Genomic DNA, 25,339 nt, shown 5'->3' with positions numbered 1-25,339 from the left:
CTTTATCGCTCAAGCTGCAGTACCTATGTCTTCACCAGTGGGGGCAGGCTGACCTAATGCTCAGTATGGGTAGTAAAGCCAGATCCTATACGTATCATGGACTATCATACTATAGAGATATATATATGTTCCGGACTTTATCGCTCAAGCTGCAGTACCTGTCTTCACCAGTGGGGGCAGGCTAGTAAAGCCATATCCTATACGTATCGTGGACTATCATACTATAGAGATATATATATATTACGGACTTTATTGCTCAAGCTGCAGTACCTGTGTTTTCACCAATAGGGGCAGGCTGGGCAGGGGCACATCTCATAGATATTACGTACTGTCTCATTATGGACTCTAAAGCCGCATCCCCTATATAGGTATTACAGACCACCTCATTCTAGGTTCACAGGCCTGATGGCTGACTAGGCCTCAAACAAACATGAGGGGGCGTCACAGCAGAGCCCTACGAGCTAGGGCTCTGAAATTCGGCGTGCTCATACTAGATATAAGTATGAATTAACTTGCCAAGTTTCAAGAATGCAGCACATACAGAACACGTTTGGGGGCCATGTAGGTTTACATTTTAAATTGCTTTTAAGCGCTAAAGTGGCGGGTGACCTGAGGGGGTCCTGCAGCTGAACCGTGTGGGCTAGGGGCTTGAAATTTCACAGAGATAAACTAGTTGCAGGTATGAATAAGTGTGCCAAGTTTCATTAGCGCAGCCCTTACCACTCAGCCGCAGTGGGCTTTAGAGTTTGCTAACTTAGGCGACATATGCCAATGCGAAGACATGAGACTAGGCCTCAAACGAAGCTGACCGGCCGCTACGGCCGAACCGTACGAGCTAGGGCTCTGAAATTCGGCGTGCTCATACTCGATATAAGTATGAATTGACGTGCCAAGTTTCAAGAAAGCAGCACATACATAACACGTTTGGGGGCCTTGTAGGTTTACATTTAAATCCCTTTTAGGCGCTCAAGCCGCATCCCCTATATAGGCATTACGGACTACCTCATTCTAGGTTCACAGGCCTGAGGGCTGACTAGGCCTCAAACACACATGAGGGGGCGTCGCGGCAGAGCCCTACGAGCTAGGGGTCTGAAATTCGGCACGCGTGAACTGGACGTGTGTCCGGACGAGCGTGCTGAGTTTCAAGAGTGCAGCTGTTAAACAACACGTTTGAATCGACCCTCAGATTCAGCGAGGTCGGCAATGTTAAGTGAATGGAGGCACCGCGCATGTCATTTGACGTGTAGGAGAGGCCTAGGAAGACGATTCAAAGTGTTCCTGAAACTACACAGTCTGCTCTTTAAATCACCCAATACATGTCCATTAAAATTATGCCTTCTTAATTAGATTCTAACAGGTTTTAAATCTGAGAGGCTGCATCTCTTCGACTAGGCCTCAAACTACCTTCAGGGGGTGTCACGGCACGGCCGTAGGAGCTAGGGGTCTGAAATTTGGCAGGCGTAAACTAGATATGTCTCTGGACAAGTGTGCCAAGTTTCATGACTGAAGATATGACAGAACTGTTTTTATTGGCCCTCAAAGTCAGTGAGGTCGCCAATGTTAAGTGAATGGAGGCACCCCACCTGTCATTTGACAGGCCATAACTCCATGTAGGACTGGCCTAGGAAGATGGTTCAAAGTGTTCCTGAAACTAGACCGTCTGCTCTGTAAATCACCCATAACATGTCTGTGACGATTATGCTTCTTTAATTGATTAATTTAGCTTTCAAATCGGAGGAGCATATTTTGACTGCGATTTCCTCTGTCTGGCCAAAAAATGCCTGTGTGTGCCTAGACCCGCAACCCCATACTGAAAGCTTGCTGCAGCCGAGAGGGGCCTCTCTTGGAAATCAGCTCATAACTGCAGTTCCCTTTGAGCTAGAGGACTGAAATTTGGGACAATGATAGGGGAGGGTGGTCTTCACCAGTGACCCAAATTTGGGGGGTCTATGCCACACGGGATGGTTTTTATTAACCCTTTAGTGTCTGGTGGTCTCACGGCCGGCCCGTGTGAGCTAGAAGTCTGAAATTTGGCACGGTGGAGCAAGGCAAATTGGGAAATCACGTACTGAACTTTCACGAGCGCAGCCCTCACCAAAGGCCCGCAAATCACACGAAGGCACCTGCACCCTCAGCCGTGTGATAGAGACGGCTGGATTTTCTCCTGCATACACTAGGGACATGGACAAACACACCTGTAAAGTTTCATGCATGTACACCTCATAGAAGAGTTTTTATTGGCCCTCAAAGTCAGTGAGGTCGCCAATGTTAAGTGAATGGAGGCACCCCACCTGTCATTTGACAGGCCATAACTCTGTGTAGCAGTGACCTAGGAAGTCCGTTCAAAGTCTTCCTGAAACTAGACAGTATGCTCTTTAAATCACCCGATACATGTCTGTTACGATTATGCCTCCTTAATTTGATTACAGCCTGTCTTTTTATGGTGAGCGGCCGCATTTCTTCCGAATAGGCCTCAAACTGACCTAGAGGGGGGGTCACGGCCCACCCATACGAGCCAGCGGTCTGAAATTCGGCACGCACGTACTACGTATTTGTATGAACCAAAGTCCCGAGTTTCGTGAGCGCAGCTCTTAGAGAACATGTCTGCTGGACCTGTGAACTTACGTTTTAATAGGCCTTTAAGGGGAAAAGGGGCAAGGTCACTTGAGGGGGTCTTTTGGCTGAACCCTGTGACCTAGGGGGCTGAAATTTGGTGAGGAGATGCGCGACACATACCCAGTGAAGTGTTTACAGTATCATAGGTGCAGACCTGACAGAAGTAAAGTTATTCACTTCCAAAGAAAAAAGTGATTTCAGGCATAGGGATTACGGATACGGTAACTGGGAATATTAACGGTCACTGAGAGTGGCAGCTGGCGGTTGCCTAGGCAACGGCACGTCTCTCAGCGCAAATCGATACAAAAAAGTAACACTCTGTGGAGAGAGGGTGTGGCGCTGCAAGTAATATGCTGCCTTAGTGTAGGCTTGACAGAAACAGCCTGGTAAACTTTAAAACGTCACAAGTCCACAGAGGAGAAAGCTAAGTGGACGATTCAAAAATTCATGTCAAAGCACACATGCTCCACATTAAAATCAAATATTGTTTTACTTTCAAAATATAATTATTTTAAGCATAGGGATTTCGGATTCCCTTAGTCTGAATGTCATTGGTCACTGAGATCAGCAGGTCACCGTTGTCTAGGCAACACAGATAAACTAGATGGATGAATAAATCAGTGTGCCGATACCTGTGTCTTCACCAATAGGGGCAGGCTGGGCAGGGGCACATCTCATAGATAGGTATTACGGACTGTCTCATTATGGACTCTTAAGCCGCATCCCCTATATAGGCATTACGGACTACCTCATTCTAGGTTCACAGGCCTGATGGCTGACTAGGCCTCAAACAAACATGAGGGGGCGTCACAGCAGAGCCCTACGAGCTAGGGCTCTGAAATTCGGCGTGCACATACTAGATATGAGTATCAATTAACCTGCCATGTTTCAAGAATGCAGCAGTCACAGAACATGTGTGGGGGCCATGTAGGTTTACATTTTAAATCCCTTTTAAGCGCTAAAGTGGCAGGTAACCTGAGGGGGTCCGGCAGCTGAACCGTGTGAGCTAGGGGCTTGAAATTTCACACAGATAAACTAGTTACAGGTATGAATAAGTGTGCCAAGTTTCATTAGCGCAGCTCTTACCACTCAGCCGCAGTGGGCTTTAGAGTTTGCTAACTTAGGCAATATATGCCAATGGGAAGAAATCAGACTAGGCCTCAAACGAAGCTGACCGGCCGCTACGGCCGAACCGTACGAGCTAGGGCTCTGAAATTCGGCGTGCTCATACTAGATACAAGTATGAATTGACGTGCCAAGTTTCAAGAAAGCAGCACATACAGAACAAGTTTGGGGGGCCATGTAGTTTTACATTTTAATTAGCTTTTAAGCGCTAATGTGGCGGGTAACCTGAGGGGGTCCTGCAGCTGAACCGTGTGGGCTAGGGGCTTGAGATTTCACACAGATAAACTAGTTGCATGTATGAATAAGTGTGCCAAGTTTCATTAGCACAGCTCTTACCACTCAGCCGCAGTGGGCTTTAGAGTTTGCCAAGTTAGGCAATGCAAGCGAATGGAGACATTAAAAACTAGGCCTCAAACGAAGCTGACCGGCCGCTACGGCCGAACCGTACGAGCTAGGGCTCTGAAATTCGGCGTGCTCATACTAGATACAAGTATGAATTGACGTGCCAAGTTTCAAGAAAGCAGCACATACAGGACAAGTTTGCGGGCCATGTAGGTATACATTTTAAATCGCTTTTAAGCGCTAAAGTGGCGGGTAACCTGAGGGGGTCCTGCAGCTGAACCGTGTGGGCTAGGGGCTTGAAATTTCACACAGATAAACTACTTACTGGTATGAATAAGTGTGCCAAGTTTCATTAGCGCAGCCCTTACCACTGAGCCGCAGTGGACCTTTAAATTTGCTAACATAGGCAATGTTAAGTCAATGGAGACATTAAAAACTAGGCCTCAAACGAAGCTGACCGGCCGCTACGGCCGAACCGTACGAGCTAGGGCTCTGAAATTCGGCGTGCTCATACTCGATATAAGTATGAATTGACCTGCCAAGTTTCAAGAAAGCAGCACATACATAACACGTTTGGGGGCCATGTACGTTTACATTTAAATCCCTTTTAGGCGCTCAAGCCGCATCCCCTATATAGGCATTACGGACTACCTCATTCTAGGTTCACAGGCCTGAGGGCTGACTAGGCCTCAAACAAACATGAGGGGGCGTCACGACGGAGCCCTACGAGCTAGGATTCTGAAATTCGGCACGCGTAAACTCGACGTGCGTCCGGACAAGCGTGCCGAGTTTCCAGAACGCAGCTCTTACAGAACAGTTTTAATCGACCCTCAGATTCAGCGAGGTCGGCAATGTTAAGTGAATGGAGGCACCGCGTATGTCATTTGAAGTGTAGGAGTGGCCTAGGAAGATGATTCAAAATGTTCCTGAGACTAGACAGTCTGCTCTTTAAATCACCCAATACATGTCCATTAAAATTATGCCTTCTTAATTAGATTCTAACAGGCTTTAAATGTGAGAGGCTGCATCTCTTTGACTAGGCCTCAAACTACCTTCAGGGGGCGCCACGGCGCAGCCGTATGAGCTAGGGGCCTGAGATTTGGCACGCATAAACTAGATATGTCTCTGGACAAGTGTGCCAAGTTTCATGACTCTAGATATGACAGAACAGTTTTTATTGGCCCTCAAAGTCAGTGAGGTCGCCAATGTTAAGTGAATGGAGGCACCCCACCTGTCATTTGACAGGCCATAACTCCATGTAGGAGTGGCCTAGGAAGATGGTTCAAAGTGTTCCTGAAACTAGACCGTCTGCTCTGTAAATCACCCATAACATGTCTGTGACGATTATGCTTCTTTAATTGATTAATTTAGCTTTGAAATCGGAGGAGCATATTTTGACTGCGATTTCCTCTGTCTGGCCAAAAAATGCCTGTGTGTGCCTAGACCCACAACCCCATACTGAAAGCTTGCTGCAGCCGAGAGGGGCCTCTCTTGGAAATCAGCTCATAACTGCAGTTCCCTTTGAGCTAGAGGACTGAAATTTGGGACAATGATAGGTGAGGGTGGTCTGCACCAGTGACCAAAATTTGGGGGGTCTATGCCACACGGGATGGTTTTTATTAACCCTTTAGTGTCTGGTGGTCTCACGGCCGGCCCGTGTGAGCTAGAAGTCTGAAATTTGGCACGGTGGAGCAAGGCAAATTGGGAAATCACGTACTGAACTTTTACGAGCGCAGCCCTCACCAAAGGCCCGCAAATCACACGAAGGCACCTGCACCCTCAGCCGTGTGATAGAGACGGCTGGATTTTCTCCTTCATACACTAGGGACATGGACAAACACACCTGTAAAGTTTCATGCATGTACACCTCATAGAAGAGTTTTTATTGGCCCTCAAAGTCAGTGAGGTCGCCAATGTTAAGTGAATGGAGGCACCCCACCTGTCATTTGACAGGCCATAACTCTGTTTAGCAGTGACCTAGGAAGACCGTTCAAAGTCTTCCTGAAACTAGACAGTATGCTCTTTAAATCACCCGATACATGTCTGTTACGATTATGCCTCCTTAATTTGATTACAGCCTGTCTTTTTATGGTGAGCGGCCGCATTTCTTCCGAATAGGCCTCAAACTGACCTAGAGGGGGGGTCACGGCCCACCCATACGAGCCAGCGGTCTGAAATTCGGCACGCACGTACTACGTATTTGTATGAACCAAAGTCCCGAGTTTCGTGACCGCAGCTCTTAGAGAACATGTCTGCTGGACCTGTGAACTTACGTTTTAATAGGCCTTTAAGGGGAAAAGGGGCAAGGTCACTTGAGGGGGTCTTTTGGCTGAACCCTGTGACCTAGGGGGCTGAAATTTGGTGAGGAGATGCGCGACACATACCCAGTGAAGTGTTTACAGTATCATAGGTGCAGACCTGACAGAAGTAAAGTTATTCACTTCCAAAGAAAAAAGTGATTTCAGGCATAGGGATTACGGATACGGTAACTGGGAATATTAACGGTCACTGAGAGTGGCAGCTGGCGGTTGCCTAGGCAACGGCACGTCTCTCAGCGCAAATCGATACAAAAAAGTAACACTCTGTGGAGAGAGGGTGTGGCGCTGCAAGTAATATGCTGCCTTAGTGTAGGCTTGACAGAAACAGCCTGGTAAACTTTAAAACGTCACAAGTCCACAGAGGAGAAAGCTAAGTGGACGATTCAAAAATTCATGTCAAAGCACACATGCCCCACATTAAAATCAAATATTGTTTTACTTTCAAAATATAATTATTTTAAGCATAGGGATTTCGGATTCCCTTAGTCTGAATATCATTGGTCACTGAGATCAGCAGGTCACCGTTGTCAAGGCAACACAGATAAACTAGATGGACGAATAAATCAGTGTGCCGATACCTGTGTCTTCACCAATAGGGGCAGGCTGGGCAGAGGCACATCTCATAGATAGGTATTACGGACTGTCTCATTATGGACTCTAAAGCCGCATCCCCTATATAGGCATTACGGACTACCTCATTCTAGGTTCACAGGCCTGATGGCTGACTAGGCCTCAAACAAACATGAGGGGGCGTCACAGCAGAGCCCTACGAGCTAGGGGTCTGAGATTCGGCACGCATAAACTGGACGTATGTCCGGACAAGTTTGCCAAGTTTCAAGAATGCAGCAGTTACAGAACATGTGTGGGGGCCATGTAGGTTTACATTTTAAATCACTTTTAAGTGCTAAAGTGGCAGGTAACCTGAGGGGGTCCGGCAGCTGAACCGTGTGAGCTAGGGGCTTGAAATTTCACACAGATAAACTAGTTTCATGTATGAATAAGTGTGCCAAGTTTCATTAGCGCAGCCCTTACCACTTAGCCGCAGTGGGCTTTAGAATTTGCCAAGTTAGGCAATGCAGGCGAATGGAGACATTAAAAACTAGGCCTCAAACGAAGCTGACCGGCCGCTACGGCTGAACCGTACGAGCTAGGGCTCTGAAATTCGGCGTGCTCGTACTAGATATAAGTATGAATTGACTGGCCAAGTTTCAAGAATGCAGCACTCACAGAACACGTTTGTGGGCCATGTAGGTTTACATTTTAAATCGCTTTTAAGCGCTAAAGTGGCAGGTAACCTGAGGGGGTCCGGCAGCTGAACCGTGTGAGCTAGGGGCTTGAAATTTCACACAGATAAACTAGTTACAGGTATGAATAAGTGTGCCAAGTTTCATTAGCACAGCTCTTACCACTCAGCCGCAGTGGGCTTTAGAGTTTGCTAACTTTGGCGGTATATGCCAATGCGAAGAAATCAGACTTGGCCTCAAACGAAGCTGACCGGCCGCTACGGCCGAACCGTACGAGCTAGGGCTCTGAAATTCGGCGCACTCATACTAGATATAAGTATTAATTAACGTGCCAAGTTTCAAGAATGCAGCACTTACAGAACACGTTTGGAGGCCATGTAGGTTTACATTTTAATTAGCTACTGTTCGTTGCTGAGGCCGCATGTCATAGCTATAGGTAAAGTGCCCCCTACTGTTCATTGCTGAGGCCTCATCCCCTACATACACATGACGGATCCCCTACATAGATGTGACGGATCCCCTACTGCTCATTGCTGAGGCCGCATCCCCTACATAGACATGAGGTATTCCCTAAGGTTCATTGCTGAGGCCGCATCCCCTACATACACATGAGGGATTCCCTACTGCTTGCCGCTGAGGCCGCATCCCCTACATAGACATGAGGTATTCCCTAAGGTTCATTGCTGAGGCCGCACCTCCTACATACAGATGATGGATCACCTACTGTTTGTTGCTGTCATAATTAAGGATAACGTGCCCCCTACTGTTGATAGTTGAGGCTGCATCTTCTACATACAGATGACAGATCCCCTACTGTTCATTGCTGAGGCCGCATCCCCTACATACACATGAGGGATTCCCTACTGCTTGTTGCTGAGGCCACATCCCCTACATAGACATGAGGGATTCCCTAAGGTTCATTGCTGAGGCCGCATCCCCTACATACACATGAGGGATTCCCTACTGCTTGTTGCTGAGGCCACATCCCCTACATAGGCATGAGTGATCCCCTAGGGTTCATTAATGAGGTCGCATCCCCTACATATGGATAACAGATTGCCTACCTTTTTGTGTTTCTTGTTCATTGGTCATGACAAAGTGAAAAATTGACAAAGTGTCAAAATGAGATTGTGAGAGATTACAGATTACCTAGGAAGACTGCTTCAGTTATATTACAGATATCCTCAAAAGTCTCCTAACAGTTGTTACAGATTACATCAATATGGTAACCCTAGGCCAGATTTCCTAACGGTCATTACAGATTGCATCAATAGGCTAACCCTAGGCCAGGTCCCCAAACAGTTATTACGGCTTACATCAACAGGCTAACCCTAGGCCAGATTCTCTAACAGTTATTACGGATTGCATCAATATGGTACCCCTAGGCCAGAGTCCCTAACAGTTATTACGGATTGCATCAATAGGCTAACCCTAGGCCTGATTCCCTAACAGTTATTACGGATTGCATCAATAGGCTAACCGTAGGCAAGATGTCACAAGAGGTATTATTTGGACTTATGCAACAGATATCTTAACAGTCATTACGGATTGCATCAATAGGCTAACCCTAGGCCAGATATCATAACAGTTATTACAGATTGCATCAATAGGCTAACCCTAGGCCAGATATCATAACAGTTATTACGGATTGCATCAATTGGCTAACCCTAGGCCAGATATCCTAACAGTTATTACAGATTGCATCAATAGGCTAACCCTAGGCCAGATTCCCTAACAGTTATTACGGATTGCATCAATAGGCTAACCCTAGGCCAGATATCCTAACAGTTATTACGGATTGCATCAATAGGCTAACCCTAGGCCAAATGTCACAACAGGTATTATTTGGACATGCAACAGATATTGTAACAGTTATTACGGATTGCATCAATAGGCTAACCCTAGGCCAGATATCCTAACAGTTATTACGGATTGCATCAATAGGCTAACCCTAGGCCAGATTTCCTAACAGATATTACGAATTGCATCAATAGGCTAACCCTAGGCCGGATTGCCTAAGAGTTATTACGAATTGCATCAATAGGCTAACCCTAGGCCAGATATCCTAACAGTTATTACAGATTGCATCAATAGGCTAACCCTAGGCCAGATTCCCTAACAGTTATTACGGATTGCATCAATAGGCTAACCCTAGGCCACATGTCACAACAGGTATTATTTGGACATGCAACAGATATTGTAACAGTTATTACGGATTGCATCAATAGGCTAACCCTAGGCCAGATATCCTAACAGTTATTACGGATTGCATCAATAGGCTAACCCTAGGCCAGATTTCCTAACAGATATTACGAATTGCATCAATAGGCTAACCCTAGGCCGGATTCCCTAAGAGTTATTACGAATTGCATCAATAGGCTAACCCTAGGCCAGATATCCTAACAGTTATTACGGATTGCATCAATAGGCTAACCCTAGGCCTGATTCCCTAACAGTTATTACGGATTGCATCAATAGGCTAACCGTAGGCAAGATGTCACAAGAGGTATTATTTGGACTTATGCAACAGATATCTTAACAGTCATTACGGATTGCATCAATAGGCTAACCCTAGGCCAGATTCTCTAACAGTTATTACAGATTGCATCAATAGGCTAACCCTAGGCCTGATTCCCTAACAGTTATTACGGATTGCATCAATAGGCTAACCCTAGGCCAGATATCCTAACAGTTATTACGGATTGCATCAATAGGCTAACCCTAGGCCAGACCCCCTAAGAGTTATTACGGATTGCATCAATATGGTAACCCTAGGCCAGATTCCCTAACAGTTATTACGGATTGCATCAATAGGCTAACCCTAGGCCAGATGTCACAACAGGTATTATTTGGACATGCAACAGATATTGTAACAGTTATTACGGATTGCATCAATAGGCTAACCCTAGGCCAGATATCGTAACAGTTATTACGGATTGCATAAATAGGCTAACCCTAGGCCAGATATCATAACAGTTATTACGGATTGCATCAATAGGCTAACCCTAGGCCTGATTCCCTAACAGTTATTACGGATTGCATCAATAGGCTAACCCTAGGCCAGATGTCACAAGAGGTATTATTTGGACATGCAACAGATATTGTAACAGTTATTACGGATTGCATCAATAGGCTAACCCTAGGCCAGATATCCTAACAGTTATTACGGATTGCATCAATAGGCTAACCCTAGGCCAGATTTCCTAACAGATATTACGAATTGCATCAATAGGCTAACCCTAGGCCGGATTCCCTAAGAGTTATTACGAATTGCATCAATAGGCTAACCCTAGGCCAGATATCCTAACAGTTATTACGGATTGCATCAATAGGCTAACCCTAGGCCAGACCCCCTAAGAGTTATAATGGATTGCATCAATAGGCTAACCCTAGGCCAGATTCCCTAACAGTTATTACGGATTGCATCAATAGGCTAACCCTAGGCCAGATGTCACAACAGGTATTATTTGGACATGCAACAGATATTGTAACAGTTATTACGGATTGCATCAATAGGCTAACCCTAGGCCAGATATCCTAACAGTTATTACGGATTGCATCAATAGGCTAACCCTAGGCCAGATTTCCTAACAGTTATTACGGATTGCATCAATAGGCTAACCCTAGGCCAGATGTCACAACAGGTATTATTTGGACATGCAACAGATATTGTAACAGTTATTACAGATTGCATCAATAGGCTAACCCTAGGCCAGATATCGTAACAGTTATTACGGATTGCATAAATAGGCTAACCCTAGGCCAGATATCATAACAGTTATTACGGATTGCATCAATAGGCTAACCCTAGGCCTGATTCCCTAACAGTTATTACGGATTGCATCAATAGGCTAACCCTAGGCCAGATGTCACAAGAGGTATTATTTGGACATGCAACAGATATTGTAACAGTTATTACGGATTGCATCAATAGGCTAACCCTAGGCCAGATATCCTAACAGTTATTACGGATTGCATCAATAGGCTAACCCTAGGCCAGATTTCCTAACAGATATTACGAATTGCATCAATAGGCTAACCCTAGGCCGGATTCCCTAAGAGTTATTACGAATTGCATCAATAGGCTAACCCTAGGCCAGATATCCTAACAGTTATTACGGATTGCATCAATAGGCTAACCCTAGGCCAGACCCCCTAAGAGTTATAATGGATTGCATCAATAGGCTAACCCTAGGCCAGATTCCCTAACAGTTATTACGGATTGCATCAATAGGCTAACCCTAGGCCAGATGTCACAACAGGTATTATTTGGACATGCAACAGATATTGTAACAGTTATTACGGATTGCATCAATAGGCTAACCCTAGGCCAGATATCCTAACAGTTATTACGGATTGCATCAATAGGCTAACCCTAGGCCAGATTTCCTAACAGTTATTACGGATTGCATCAATAGGCTAACCCTAGGCCAGATGTCACAACAGGTATTATTTGGACATGCAACAGATATTGTAACAGTTATTACAGATTGCATCAATAGGCTAACCCTAGGCCAGATATCGTAACAGTTATTACGGATTGCATAAATAGGCTAACCCTAGGCCAGATATCATAACAGTTATTACGGATTGCATCAATAGGCTAACCCTAGGCCTGATTCCCTAACAGTTATTACGGATTGCATCAATAGGCTAACCCTAGGCCAGATGTCACAAGAGGTATTATTTGGACATGCAACAGATATTGTAACAGTTATTACGGATTGCATCAATAGGCTAACCCTAGGCCAGATATCCTAACAGTTATTACGGATTGCATCAATAGGCTAACCCTAGGCCAGATTTCCTAACAGATATTACGAATTGCATCAATAGGCTAACCCTAGGCCGGATTCCCTAAGAGTTATTACGAATTGCATCAATAGGCTAACCCTAGGCCAGATATCCTAACAGTTATTACGGATTGCATCAATAGGCTAACCCTAGGCCAGACCCCCTAAGAGTTATAATGGATTGCATCAATAGGCTAACCCTAGGCCAGATTCCCTAACAGTTATTACGGATTGCATCAATAGGCTAACCCTAGGCCAGATGTCACAACAGGTATTATTTGGACATGCAACAGATATTGTAACAGTTATTACGGATTGCATCAATAGGCTAACCCTAGGCCAGATATCCTAACAGTTATTACGGATTGCATCAATAGGCTAACCCTAGGCCAGATTTCCTAACAGATATTACGAATTGCATCAATAGGCTAACCCTAGGCCGGATTCCCTAAGAGTTATTACGAATTGCATCAATAGGCTAACCCTAGGCCAGATATCCTAACAGTTATTACGGATTGCATCAATAGGCTAACCCTAGGCCTGATTCCCTAACAGTTATTACGGATTGCATCAATAGGCTAACCCTAGGCCAGATTTCCTAACAGATATTACGAATTGCATCAATAGGCTAACCCTAGGCCGGATTCCCTAAGAGTTATTACGAATTGCATCAATAGGCTAACCCTAGGCCAGATATCCTAACAGTTATTACGGATTGCATCAATAGGCTAACCCTAGGCCTGATTCCCTAACAGTTATTACGGATTGCATCAATAGGCTAACCCTAGGCCAGATGTCACAAGAGGTATTATTTGGACATGCAACAGATATTGTAACAGTTATTACGGATTGCATCAATAGGCTAACCCTAGGCCAGATATCCTAACAGTTATTACGGATTGCATCAATAGGCTAACCCTAGGCCAGATTTCCTAACAGATATTACGAATTGCATCAATAGGCTAACCCTAGGCCGGATTCCCTAAGAGTTATTACGAATTGCATCAATAGGCTAACCCTAGGCCAGATATCCTAACAGTTATTACAGATTGCATCAATAGGCTAACCCTAGGCCAGATTCCCTAACAGTTATTACGGATTGCATCAATAGGCTAACCCTAGGCCAGATGTCACAACAGGTATTATTTGGACATGCAACAGATATTGTAACAGTTATTACGGATTGCATCAATAGGCTAACCCTAGGCCAGATATCCTAACAGTTATTACGGATTGCATCAATAGGCTAACCCTAGGCCTGATTCCCTAACAGTTATTACGGATTGCATCAATAGGCTAACCCTAGGCCAGATGTCACAACAGGTATTATTTGGACATGCAACAGAAATCCTAACAGATATTACGAATTGCATCAATAGGCTAACCCTAGGCCAAATGTCACAACAGGTATTATTTGGACATGCAACAGATATTGTAACAGTTATTACGGATTGCATCAATAGGCTAACCCTAGGCCAGATATCCTAACAGTTATTACGGATTGCATCAATAGGCTAACCCTAGGCCAGATTTCCTAACAGATATTACGAATTGCATCAATAGGCTAACCCTAGGCCGGATTCCCTAAGAGTTATTACGAATTGCATCAATAGGCTAACCCTAGGCCAGATATCCTAACAGTTATTACAGATTGCATCAATAGGCTAACCCTAGGCCAGATTCCCTAACAGTTATTACGGATTGCATCAATAGGCTAACCCTAGGCCAGATGTCACAACAGGTATTATTTGGACATGCAACAGATATTGTAACAGTTATTACGGATTGCATCAATAGGCTAACCCTAGGCCAGATGTCACAACAGGTATTATTTGGACATGCAACAGATATTATAACAGTTATTACGGATTGCATCAATAGGCTAACCCTAGGCCAGATATCCTAACAGTTATTACGGATTGCATCAATAGGCTAACCCTAGGCCAGATTTCCTAACAGATATTACGAATTGCATCAATAGGCTAACCCTAGGCCGGATTCCCTAAGAGTTATTACGAATTGCATCAATAGGCTAACCCTAGGCCAGATATCCTAACAGTTATTACGGATTGCATCAATAGGCTAACCCTAGGCCACATGTCACAACAGGTATTATTTGGACATGCAACAGAAATCCTAACAGATATTACGAATTGCATCAATAGGCTAACCCTAGGCCAAATGTCACAACAGGTATTATTTGGACATGCAACAGATATTGTAACAGTTATTACGGATTGCATCAATAGGCTAACCCTAGGCCAGATATCCTAACAGTTATTACGGATTGCATCAATAGGCTAACCCTAGGCCAGATTTCCTAACAGATATTACGAATTGCATCAATAGGCTAACCCTAGGCCGGATTCCCTAAGAGTTATTACGAATTGCATCAATAGGCTAACCCTAGGCCAGATATCCTAACAGTTATTACAGTTATCAATAGGCTAACCCTAGGCCAGATTCCCTAACAGTTATTACGGATTGCATCAATAGGCTAACCCTAGGCCAGATGTCACAACAGGTATTATTTGGACATGCAACAGATATTGTAACAGTTATTACGGATTGCATCAATAGGCTAACCCTAGGCCAGATATCCTAACAGTTATTACGGATTGCATCAATAGGCTAACCCTAGGCCAGATTTCCTAACAGATATTACGAATTGCATCAATAGGCTAACCCTAGGCCGGATTCCCTAAGAGTTATTACGAATTGCATCAATAGGCTAACCCTAGGCCAGATATCCTAACAGTTATTACGGATTGCATCAATAGGCTAACCCTAGGCCTGATTCCCTAACAGTTATTACGGATTGCATCAATAGGCTAAGCCTAGGCCAGATGTCACAACAGGTATTATTTGTTCATGCAACAGATATTGTAACAGTTATTACGGATTGCATCAATAGGCTAACCCTAGGCCAGATATCCTAACAGTTATTACGGATTGCATCAATAGGCTAACCCTAGGCCAGATTCCCTAACAGTTATTACGGATTGCATCAATAGGCTAACCCTAGGCCAAATGTCACAACAGGTATTATTTGGACATGCAACAGATATTGTAACAGTTATTACGGATTGCATCAATAGGCTAACCCTAGGCCAGATATCCTAACAGTTATTACGGATTGCATCAATAGGCTAACCCTAGGCCAGATTCCCTAACAGTTATTACGGATTGCATCAATAGGCTAACCCTAGGCCAAATGTCACAACAGGTATTATTTGGACATGCAACAGATATTGTAACAGTTATTACGGATTGCATCAATAGGCTAACCCTAGGCCAGATATCATAACAGTTATTACGGATTGCATCAATTGGCTAACCCTAGGCCAGATATCCTAACAGTTATTACGGATTGCATCAATAGGCTAACCCTAGGCCAGATTTCCTAACAGATATTACGAATTGCATCAATAGGCTAACCCTAGGCCGGATTCCCTAAGAGTTATTACGAATTGCATCAATAGGCTAACCCTAGGCCAGATATCCTAACAGTTATTACGGATTGCATCAATAGGCTAACCCTAGGCCTGATTCCCTAACAGTTATTACGGATTGCATCAATAGGCTAACCCTAGGCCACATGTCACAACAGGTATTATTTGGACATGCAACAGAAATCCTAACAGATATTACGAATTGCATCAATAGGCTAACCCTAGGCCAAATGTCACAACAGGTATTATTTGGACATGCAACAGATATTGTAACAGTTATTACGGATTGCATCAATAGGCTAACCCTAGGCCAGATATCCTAACAGTTATTACGGATTGCATCAATAGGCTAACCCTAGGCCAGATTTCCTAACAGATATTACGAATTGCATCAATAGGCTAACCCTAGGCCGGATTCCCTAAGAGTTATTACGAATTGCATCAATAGGCTAACCCTAGGCCAGATATCCTAACAGTTATTACAGATTGCATCAATAGGCTAACCCTAGGCCAGATTCCCTAACAGTTATTACGGATTGCATCAATAGGTTAACCCTAGGCCAGATGTCACAACAGGTATTATTTGGACATGCAACAGATATTGTAACAGTTCTTACGGATTGCATCAATAGGCTAACCCTAGGCCAGATTTCCTAACAGATATTACGAATTGCATCAATAGGCTAACCCTAGGCCGGATTCCCTAAGAGTTATTACGAATTGCATCAATAGGCTAACCCTAGGCCAGATATCCTAACAGTTATTACAGTTATCAATAGGCTAACCCTAGGCCAGATTCCCTAACAGTTATTACGGATTGCATCAATAGGCTAACCCTAGGCCAGATGTCACAACAGGTATTATTTGGACATGCAACAGATATTGTAACAGTTATTACGGATTGCATCAATAGGCTAACCCTAGGCCAGATATCCTAACAGTTATTACGGATTGCATCAATAGGCTAACCCTAGGCCAGATTTCCTAACAGATATTACGAATTGCATCAATAGGCTAACCCTAGGCCGGATTCCCTAAGAGTTATTACGAATTGCATCAATAGGCTAACCCTAGGCCAGATATCCTAACAGTTATTACGGATTGCATCAATAGGCTAACCCTAGGCCTGATTCCCTAACAGTTATTACGGATTGCATCAATAGGCTAAGCCTAGGCCAGATGTCACAACAGGTATTATTTGGACATGCAACAGATATTGTAACAGTTATTACGGATTGCATCAATAGGCTAACCCTAGGCCAGATATCCTAACAGTTATTACGGATTGCATCAATAGGCTAACCCTAGGCCAGATTCCCTAACAGTTATTACGGATTGCATCAATAGGCTAACCCTAGGCCAAATGTCACAACAGGTATTATTTGGACATGCAACAGATATTGTAACAGTTATTACGGATTGCATCAATAGGCTAACCCTAGGCCAGATATCCTAACAGTTATTACGGATTGCATCAATAGGCTAACCCTAGGCCAGATTCCCTAACAGTTATTACGGATTGCATCAATAGGCTAACCCTAGGCCAAATGTCACAACAGGTATTATTTGGACATGCAACAGATATTGTAACAGTTATTACGGATTGCATCAATAGGCTAACCCTAGGCCAGATATCATAACAGTTATTACGGATTGCATCAATTGGCTAACCCTAGGCCAGATATCCTAACAGTTATTACGGATTGCATCAATAGGCTAACCCTAGGCCAGATTTCCTAACAGATATTACGAATTGCATCAATAGGCTAACCCTAGGCCGGATTCCCTAAGAGTTATTACGAATTGCATCAATAGGCTAACCCTAGGCCAGATATCCTAACAGTTATTACGGATTGCATCAATAGGCTAACCCTAGGCCTGATTCCCTAACAGTTATTACGGATTGCATCAATAGGCTAACCCTAGGCCACATGTCACAACAGGTATTATTTGGACATGCAACAGAAATCCTAACAGATATTACGAATTGCATCAATAGGCTAACCCTAGGCCAAATGTCACAACAGGTATTATTTGGACATGCAACAGATATTGTAACAGTTATTACGGATTGCATCAATAGGCTAACCCTAGGCCAGATATCCTAACAGTTATTACGGATTGCATCAATAGGCTAACCCTAGGCCAGATTTCCTAACAGATATTACGAATTGCATCAATAGGCTAACCCTAGGCCGGATTCCCTAAGAGTTATTACGAATTGCATCAATAGGCTAACCCTAGGCCAGATATCCTAACAGTTATTACAGATTGCATCAATAGGCTAACCCTAGGCCAGATTCCCTAACAGTTATTACGGATTGCATCAATAGGTTAACCCTAGGCCAGATGTCACAACAGGTATTATTTGGACATGCAACAGATATTGTAACAGTTCTTACGGATTGCATCAATAGGCTAACCATAGGCCAGATATCCTAACAGTTATTACGGATTGCATCAATAGGCTAACCCTAGGCCTGATTCCCTAAAAGTTATTACGGATTGCATCAATAGGCTAAGCCTAGGCCAGATGTCACAACAGGTATTATTTGGACATGCAACAGATATTGTAACAGTTATTACGGATTGCATCAATAGGCTAACCCTAGGCCAGATATCCTAACAGTTATTACGGATTGCATCAATAGGCTAACCCTAGGCCAGATTCCCTAACAGTTATTACGGATTGCATCAATAGGCTAACCCTAGGCCAAATGTCACAACAGGTATTATTTGGACATGCAACAGATATTGTAACAGTTATTACGGATTGCATCAATAGGCTAACCCTAGGCCAGATATCATAACAGTTATTACGGATTGCATCAATTGGCTAACCCTAGGCCAGATATCCTAACAGTTATTACAGATTGCATCAATAGGCTAACCCTAGGCCAGATTCCCTAACAGTTATTACGGATTGCATCAATAGGCTAACCCTAGGCCAGACCCCCTAAGAGTTATTATGGATTGCATCAATAGGCTAACCCTAGGCCAGATGCCCTAACAGTTATTACGGATTGCATCAATAGGCTAACCCTAGGCCAAATGTCACAACAGGTATTATTTGGACATGCAACAGATATTGTAACAGTTATTACGGATTGCATCAATAGGCTAACCCTAGGCCAGATATCATAACAGTTATTACGGATTGCATCAATTGGCTAACCCTAGGCCAGATATCCTAACAGTTATTACAGATTGCATCAATAGGCTAACCCTAGGCCAGATTCCCTAACAGTTATTACGGATTGCATCAATAGGCTAACCCTAGGCCAGACCCCCTAAGAGTTATTATGGATTGCATCAATAGGCTAACCCTAGGCCAGATTCCCTAACAGTTATTACAGATTGCATCAATAGGCTAACCCTAGGCCAGATGTCACAACAGGTATTATTTGGACATGCAACAGATATTGTAACAGTTATTACGGATTGCATCAATAGGCTAACCCTAGGCCAGATATCCTAACAGTTATTACGGATTGCATCAATAGGCTAACCCTAGGCCAGATTTCCTAACAGATATTACGAATTGCATCAATAGGCTAACCCTAGGCCGGATTCCCTAAGAGTTATTACGGATTGCATGAATATGGCAACCCTAGGCCAGATTCCATAACAGTTATTACGGATTGCATCAATAGGCTAACCCTAGGCCAGATTCCCTAACAGTTATTATGGATTGCATCAATAGGCTAACCTTAGCCCAGGTTATATTTGTACTGATGCGACAGATGTCCTAACAGTTATTACCAATTACATCAATATGGTAACCATAGGCCAGATGTTATAACAGTTATTACAGATTATATCAATATGGTATCCCTAGGCCATATAGATTTCGGCGTTTTGCGTCCCAGTTCCCTAGGCAATGTTACGCATTTCTTAAACAAGGTAACCCTAGGCCAGATTTTAGAATAGGTATTATGTTCAGCCAGAAGTCCTGTATCATATTACAGATAACCTAAACCAGAACACCTACGGATCCAGTGTAGTGAAGGTAGTAAAGCTGTAATCATTAATTGCCAATTCCCTATTCTTGATTGCAGATTACATAATTAGGCTAACCCTAGGCCAGATTTTAGAATAGGCATTATGTACGTACAGAAGTCCTATATCATATTACAGATAACCTAAACCAGAACACCTACGGATCCATTGTAGTGAAGGTAGTAAAGCTGTAATCATTAATTGCCAATTCCCTATTCTTGATTGCAGATTACATAATTAGGCTAACCCTAGGCCAGATTTTAGAATAGGCATTATGTACGTACAGAAGTCCTATATCATATTACAGATAACCTAAACCAGAACACCTACGGATCCATTGTAGTGAAGGTAGTAAAGCTGTAATCATTAATTGCCAATTCCCTATTCTTGATTGCAGATTACATAATTAGGCTAACCCTAGGCCAGATTTTAGAATAGGCATTATGTACGTACAGAAGTCCTATATCATATTACAGATAACCTAAACCAGAACACCTACGGATCCATTGTAGTGAAGGTAGTAAAGCTGTAATCATTAATTGCCAATTCCCTATTCTTGATTGCAGATTACATAATTAGGCTAACCCTAGGCCAGATTTTAGAATAGGCATTATGTACGTACAGAAGTCCTATATCATATTACAGATAACCTAAACCAGAACACCTACGGATCCATTGTAGTGAAGGTAGTAAATCTGTAATCATTTATTGCCAATTCCCTATTCTTAATTGCAGATTATATAATTAGGCTAACCCTAGGCCAGATTTTAAAATAGGCTTTATGTACGGACAGAAGTCCTATATCATATTACAGATAACCTAAACCAGAACACCTATGTATCCACTGTAGTGAAGGTAGTGAAGCTGTAACCAGAAAATCCCAATTCCCTATTCTTAATTGCAGAATACATAAGTAGGCTGACCGAGGCCATATAGATTTCGGCGTTTTGCGTCCCAGTTCCCTAGCATTATTACGCATTTGTTAAAGAAGGTAACCCTAGGCCAGATTTTAGAATAGGTATTATGCACGGCCAGAAGTCCTGTATCATATTACAGATACCCTAAACCAGAATACCTATAGATCGAGTGTAGTGAAGGTAGTGAAGCTGTAACTAATAATAAAGATTCAGTTCCTTGTCCTAGGGTGACATCAAGTGGTCAAACGGTGGTACTTCAGCCACTAACCTAGAAAAGTAGGGATTACGGCCGGAATTATAGGTATGGTGGCCTGGACCGTTAGGGAGGCCGTAATATTTAGCTATGGTTAGGGCCAGGGCACTAATTAGGGTTAGGGTTAGGGTTAGGGTTAGGGTTAGGAGCCTGTCCAGAATACCTATTATTTTTTCCGCATTTTGTAAAAAAAATGTATGGGACGGGTTTTTTTCCTGGCCTGTATTAAGTTTTATGGCCTGAATTTAGGAAACCTGGCCTCGTCAATGGGAAAATCCCATACGTTCGAAAAGCCAGGATACCTATAATTCATTAGAAGGACGTAATTCCTATTACGTAGTAACTGTTTTTGTACTGCAGGTGGCAGTATTTATTTTTTAAAAATGTATTACGGATTACCTATGTCTCATTATCTCAGGCCTATCTCAGACATATATATTACGGCTTCTATAATTCAGTAATAAGGTTTGTAGTAGCTTAACATAGGCTAATGTCACAGCCCGTTTTACATGGCCAAAATTGTTTTTTGATCAAGTTTTTAAAGTATATTGTGTTTTTTCTGTCTGTACATCACATATATATGTATGCAGGCATAGCCAGATGTATTTGTGCATTTACTTTTTTGTTTTTAATCTTTATTGTCTATTATCTTTAATCGATGTAGCTAACGTTTTATCATTTAGTTATGCTTAGGGAGGCCGTAATAAATAATATATATTGTGCACTTTATTGCTCAAGCTGCAGTACCTTTGTCTTCACCAACAGAGGGCAGACTGAGCTATTGGTCTCTATGGCATAGGTAGTAAAGCCGGATTATGTATTTATCATGGACTACCACAGTAGTCATTATACTTAGTGTTATAGCTGTCAAAAAAGTGACATCTTAGCATTTAGTTATACATAGGGAGGCCGTAATAAGTAATATATATTCTGCACTTTATTGCTCAAGCTGCAGTACCTTTGTCTTGACCAACAGAGGGCAGACTGAGCTATTGGTCTCTATGGCATAGGTAGTAAAGCCGGATTGTATACTTATCATGGACTACCACAGTAGTCATTATACTTAGTGTTATAGCTGTCAAAAAAGTGACATCTTATCATTTAGTTATACATAGGGAGGCCGTAATAAGTAATATATATTGCGCACTTTATTGCTCAAGCTGCAGTACCTTTGTCTTCACCAACAGAGGGCAGACTGAGCTATTGGTCTCTATGGTATAGGCAGTAAAGCCGGATTATATAGGTATGGTAGTAAGGCCGGATCCTGTATTTATCGTGGACTACCACAGTAGTCATTATACTTAGTGTTATAGCTGTCAAAAAAGTGACAGCTCGTTTTACATGACCAAAAGTGTTTTTTGATCAACTGTTTTAAGTATGTTGTGTTTTTTATGTCTGTACATTACATATGCATGTATGCAGGCATAGCCAGATGTATTTGTGCATTTATTTTTTTGTTTTTAATCTTTATTGTCTATTATCTTTATTCGATGTCGCTAACTTTTTAGCATTTAGTTATACATATGGAGGCCGTAATAAATGATATATATTGCGCACTTTATTGCTCAAGCTGCAGTACCTTTGTCTTCACCAACAGAGGGCAGACTGAGCTATTGGTCTCTATGGTATAGGCAGTAAAGCCGGATTATATAGGTATGGTAGTAAGGCCGGATCCTGTATTTATCGTGGACTACCACAGTAGTCATTATACTTAGTGTTATAGCTGTCAAAAAAGTGACAGCTCGTTTTACATGACCAAAAGTGTTTTTTGATCAACTGTTTTAAGTATGTTGTGTTTTTTATGTCTGTACATTACATATGCATGTATGCAGGCATAGCCAGATGTATTTGTGCATTTATTTTTTTGTTTTTAATCTTTATTGTCTATTATCTTTATTCGATGTCGCTAACTTTTTAGCATTTAGTTATACATATGGAGGCCGTAATAAATGATATATATTGCGCACTTTATTGTTCAAGCTGCAGTACCTATGTCTTCACCAGTGGGGGCAGGATGACCTAATGCTCAGTTTGGGTAGGAAAGCCAGATCATATACGTATCATGGACTATCATACTATAGAGATATACATATGTTACGGACTTTATCGCTCAAGCTGCAGTACCTATGTCTTCACCAGTGGGGGCAGGCTGACCTAATGCTCATTATGCGTAGGAAAGCCAGATCATATACGTATCATGGACTATCATACTACAGAGATATATATATATATTACGGACTATATTGCTCAAGCTGCAGTACCTGTGTCTTCACCAACAGAGGGCAGACTTACCTATTGTTCCCTATGACATAGTTAGTAAGGCCGGATTATATAATTGTGGCAGTAAAGCCGGATCATATACTTATCATGGACTATCATACAATAAAGATATATATATATTACAGACTTTATTGCTCAAGCTGCAGTACCTATGTCTTCACCAGTGGGGGCAGGCTGACCTAATGCTCATTATGCGTAGGAAAGCCAGATCATATACGTATCATGGACTATCATACTATAGAGATATACATATGTTACGGACTTTATCGCTCAAGCTGCAGTACCTATGTCTTCACCAGTGGGGGCAGGCTGACCTAATGGTCATTATGCGTAGGAAAGCCAGATCATATACGTATCATGGACTATCATACTACAGAGATATATATATATATTACGGACTATATTGCTCAAGCTGCAGTACCTGTGTCTTCACCAACAGAGGGCAGACTTACCTATTGTTCCCTATGACATAGTTAGTAAGGCCGGATTATATAATTGTGGCAGTAAAGCCGGATCATATACTTATCATGGACTATCATACAATAAAGATATATATATATTACAGACTTTATTGCTCAAGCTGCAGTACCTATGTCTTCACCAGTGGGGGCAGGCTGACCTAATGCTCAGTATGGGTAGTAAAGCCAGATCCTATACGTATCATGGACTATCATACTATAGAGATATATATATGTTACGAACTTTATTGCTCAAGCTGCAGTACCTATGTCTTCACCAGTGGGGGCAGGCCGACCTAATGCTCAGTTTGGGTAGGAAAGCCAGATCCTATACGTATCATGGACTATCATACTATAGAGATATATATATATATATTACGGACTATATTGCTCAAGCTGCAGTACCTGTGTCTTCACCAACAGAGGGCAGACTTACCTATTGTTCCCAATGACATAGGTAGTAAAGCCGGATTATATAATTGTGGTAGTAAAGCCGGATCATATACTTATCATGGACTATCATACAATAGAGATATATATATATATTACAGACTTTATTGCTCAAGCTGCAGTACCTATGTCTTCACCAGTGGGGGCAGGCTGACCTAATGCTCAGTATGGGTAGTAAAGCCAGATCCTATACGTATCATGGACTATCATACTATAGAGATATATATATATTACAGACTTTAATGCCCAAGCTGCAGTACCTGTGTCTTCACCAGTGGGGGCAGGCTGACCTAATGCTCAGTATGGGTAGTAAAGCCAGATCCTAAACGTATCATGGACTATCATACTATAGAGATATATATATGTTATGGACTTTATCGCTCAAGCTGCAGTACCTGTGTCTTCACCAGTGGGGGCAGGCTGACCTAATGCTCAGTATGGGTAGTAAAGCCAGATCCTATACGTATCATGGACTATCATACTATAGAGATATATATATGTTACGGACTTTATTGCTCAAGCTGCAGTACCTATGTCTTCACCAGTGGGGGCAGGCTGACCTAATGCTCAGTATGGGTAGTAAAGCCAGATCCTATACGTATCATGGACTATCATACTATAGAGATATATATATATTACAGACTTTAATGCCCAAGCTGCAGTACCTGTGTCTTCACCAGTGGGGGCAGGCTGACCTAATGCTCAGTATGGGTAGTAAAGCCAGATCCTAAACGTATCATGGACTATCATACTATAGAGATATATATATGTTATGGACTTTATCGCTCAAGCTGCAGTACCTGTGTCTTCACCAGTGGGGGCAGGCTGACCTAATGCTCAGTATGGGTAGTAAAGCCAGGACCTATACGTATCATTGACTATCATACTTTAGAGATATATATGTTACGGACTTTATCGCTCAAGCTGCAGTACCTGTCTTCACCAGTGGGGGCAGGCTAGTAAAGCCAGATCCTATACGTATCATGGACTATCATAGTATAGAGATATATATATGTTACGGACTTTATTGCTCAAGCTGCAGTACCTATGTGTTCACCAGTGGGGGCAGGCTGACCTAATGCTCAGTATGGG

Source organism: Paramormyrops kingsleyae, unplaced genomic scaffold (assembly GCF_048594095.1).
Source record: "Paramormyrops kingsleyae isolate MSU_618 unplaced genomic scaffold, PKINGS_0.4 ups26, whole genome shotgun sequence".
NCBI lineage: Eukaryota > Metazoa > Chordata > Actinopteri > Osteoglossiformes > Mormyridae > Paramormyrops > Paramormyrops kingsleyae.
Note: the sequence above shows the minus strand (reverse complement) of the source record.